The sequence below is a fragment of the Lupinus angustifolius genome, unplaced genomic scaffold, assembly GCF_001865875.1.
Source record: "Lupinus angustifolius cultivar Tanjil unplaced genomic scaffold, LupAngTanjil_v1.0 Scaffold_287, whole genome shotgun sequence".
NCBI classification, from domain to species: Eukaryota; Viridiplantae; Streptophyta; class Magnoliopsida; order Fabales; family Fabaceae; genus Lupinus; species Lupinus angustifolius.
The window spans coordinates 419,012-422,730 of NW_017727606.1; positions in this window are offsets into that span (position 1 = coordinate 419,012).

A 3,719-nucleotide genomic window follows, 5' to 3' on the forward strand; every position below is an offset into this window, starting at 1 on the left:
CATGTGTTTCATAAATATATCGTGCAAGTAGAAGAGTCTATTCATGTCCATTTTGACGAATCTTCTCCGAAAGAAAAGAGAAAGGTCTTTTCTGATGATGTTTCAGGTACACTTAAGGAAGTACCATACCAGGACATGGAAGAAGTCAAACAAGAAGCAGAGCAAACAGTAGCTGAGCAACATCAGGAAATGCCTATCGCACGGAAAACTAAAAAGGATCATCCACTCGATAAGGTGCTAGGTGATATAACTACGGGAGTGGTAACCCATAGCTCTTTACGAAACTTTTGTAATTTTGTTGCATTCGTGTCTCAAATAGAGCCTAAGACCATCGATGAAGCCATCGAGGATGTACACTGGGGTATAGTTATGTAAGAAGAGCTAAACCAGTTTGAGCAAAATAATTTGTGGGACTTGGTCCCCATACCAAAAGATCATCCCGTTATTGGCACCAGATGGGTCTTCTGTAATAAGCTAGATGAATCTGGTTTAATAATTAGAAATAAGGCTCGCCTAGTGGCCAAAGGCTACAACCAGGAGGAGGGCATCGATTATGATGAGACCTACGCTCCTGTAGCCAGACTTGAGGCCATTGGGATGCTCTTGTCATTTGCATCAATCATGAACTTTAAACTTTTTCAAATGGATGTTAAAAGTGCCTTTTTAAATGGATATATTCAAGAGGAGGTGTACGTAGACCAACCACCAGGGTTTGAAAACTTCAAATACCCGAACCATGTATATAAACTCAAAAAGGCCCTCTATGGCCTAAAACAGGCTCCTAGAGACTGGTACGATAGATTGAGTTCATTCCTTCTAGGAAAAGGGTTCGAAAGAGGTTTGGTCGACACCATTCTATTCATTTGTAGATCTGATAATCCTGTTTTACTCGTACAAATATATGTTGATGATAGTATTTTTGGATCTACTAATGACATCTTTTGCAAGGAGTTTTTCGAGTTGATGCAGGGAGAGTTTGAAATGTCGATGATGGGAGAGCTGACCTTCTTTCTTGGACTTCAAATCAAACAAATGGAAAGTGGCATCTTCATCCATCAGTCTAAGTAATGCAAGGAATTATTGAAGAAGTTCGACATGGAGCAATGTAAGGACGCATCTACACCTATGGCATCTGCATGTTATCTGGACAGAGATGAAAAGGGAAAAGCGATTGAGGTAACCAAATATCGCAGGATAATCAGCTCCTAATTATATTTAACTGCAAGTTGCCCCGATATTATGTTTAGTGTTTGCATGTGCTAGGTTTCAAGCTTGACCAAAAGAATCACATTATATTATTGTGAAACGCATCATGAGATATCTAAAGGGATCTATTTGTATGGGATTATGGTATCCTAGGGATGCCTCACTATCCATGGTAGGTTATTCCGATTCCGACTTCGCTGGGTGTAAAACGCAAGTATGCGTTGCTTTGTCCACCGCTGAAGCGGAATACATTGTCGTTGGCGTGTGTTGCACTCAAATCCTTTGGATGAAGCAGCAACTTAAGGACTTTGGGCTTATATTAGAAAAGATCCCTATTAAATGTGATAACACAAGTGCCATTAACCTCTCCAAGAATCCCGTTTTGCATTCTAGAACTAAGCATATTGAAATAAGGCATCATTTCTTGCGTGATCATGTTCAAAAAGGTGATTGTATTTTAGAATTTGTTGAAACAACTAAACAGTTGGCAGATATTTTCACCAAGCCCCTCTCACGAGATACTTTCTATGTTCTTCGAAGAGAACTAGGAATCCTTGATGAAAAATATCTCGATTAATTTTTCTCTGCCTTGCATGATCCCTTTTTTTTAATGTTATGTAAATGATGATTGAATGCTTATGATTCCATTTTATAAATCCATGATTTTGTGCTTTAAAGCTCTAAATTTATGTGATAGCTTAAACATCAGGTTATCCAATTAAGTTTGAAATCAATGCATGCTTTTAAAAACATCCAAAACGCTGAAATTAATGCATTTAATCGATTAAGTAACTCATTTAATCGATTACCTGGGCCTAAATTTTTTAAACTGGCATTTTCAGCTCAGGTTAATCGATTAAAAGATGTTGTTAATCGATTAACGGCATCAGTATATCAGAAACAGAAGCGTTTCTGGACACTTTTCAAAACACCATTCATCCCCTTTTCTCTCCAATCTCAGAGGAACAAGTCCAACATCATCCTAAGCTTCATCCTAGCCCTAAACAGAATCACCCCTCTACATTTCCACTTCTCCATAAACCGTCTTCCTCATCTCCTATTTCTAAGCATTCGTTTTTCCCTAAATTCAAAACCTCACCCTAGGTTTTCCTCAACCTTCCTTTAAGCCTCCATCATGATTCAGTGTTTGATTGTTATGGATAAAGGACGTGGAAAGAGAATCAAGACAACCGCACAACGTCCACCGCGTGCTCCAAAAGTCGTGTCTCCTCCACAACCAAGGCAGAACCGCGGGGACCCATAAGAAACTCGGTTGTAGAAATTTCAGGGAAGAAAGCCTACGTATATTCGGATTAGAAGAAAACCCACCTATATCCGGTTTGCGATTGTGACTTGGCTTGCGGAACAGAACTTCGAATTTCCGCATGGCTTACAAGCTCAAGGGGTTGTCCCCTTCTTGGAATTGAAAGGTAATATTTACCCTGCTCTAGTTAGGGAGTATTACGCGAATTTTAGATATAAAGATGGGAAATATTGGTCGATGGTAGCTGGAAAATTGTTTGAGATTTACGAAGAAATCTTTATGAATGTGGGTGGTGTAGCTTTTTCTGGTGCTAGTCTAAGTGATTGTGGTTGGGCAAACGACAACTCATTCGATGTTGTTGAAATGTATAAGTCATGTTTGCGTAGACCTCAACTTTATGTTCAAGGCGAATTGACCAAAGTTGGGTCACTGTCCGTAGAAAACAGACTCCTACACTACTTGATTGCCTACATACTGATTCAGGGAAACACAAATCATGCACAACCTACCGTGAATGATTTGAGGTTTATGTTTGCTGTGAAGGAGAACATCATGATAAACTAGCCTGGTGAAATTATGAAGGTCATGTATAGCGTCTCAGTCTCTCAATCAACACTACTTTCGTATAGTATCTTCATATCCCGAGTAATTGACTATCTTCATATTGATATTTCATATACTATGGTGATGGACTGCTCAGACAAGGATCACTTGATTGGTGAGAGTTTAATTCACAAGATAGACATTTACAAGTATGGCAACACTTGGCAATATCAAGAGGACTTCAACAATGCCAACCTTGATCCTTCCGGTGAAGATGATCAAGACATAAACCAAGAGCCATTTGCTGCAACTCAGGGGGAGTATTCAAGACATGCATCACAAGAACCTGCTTTTGGACAAGCTTATATGGATGTTATGGAACAACGTCTCAATAATAGGATGGACCTTCACTTTCAGTCTCTCAAGGAATCATATCATACGGATTTAGAACATTTTGAGGAACGTCTGAATGCATACATTGACAACCATTACCAATCCTTGCGGAACCATATTCAGTCTACTAATGAGTCTCAAAATAGAAGAATGATTGTTGAGTTCAACAAGCTGAGTGTCTTCATCAAGGGTGGTTGTAGTTAGTCGACTTCTGACAACCAGAATCCTCCATCCATCCATAGATAAGAACCCTTAGAGCCTTAGTTTAGTCTTCCTAGCTAATGGACTTTGTTGATCATGTTTCCTCTTGAGA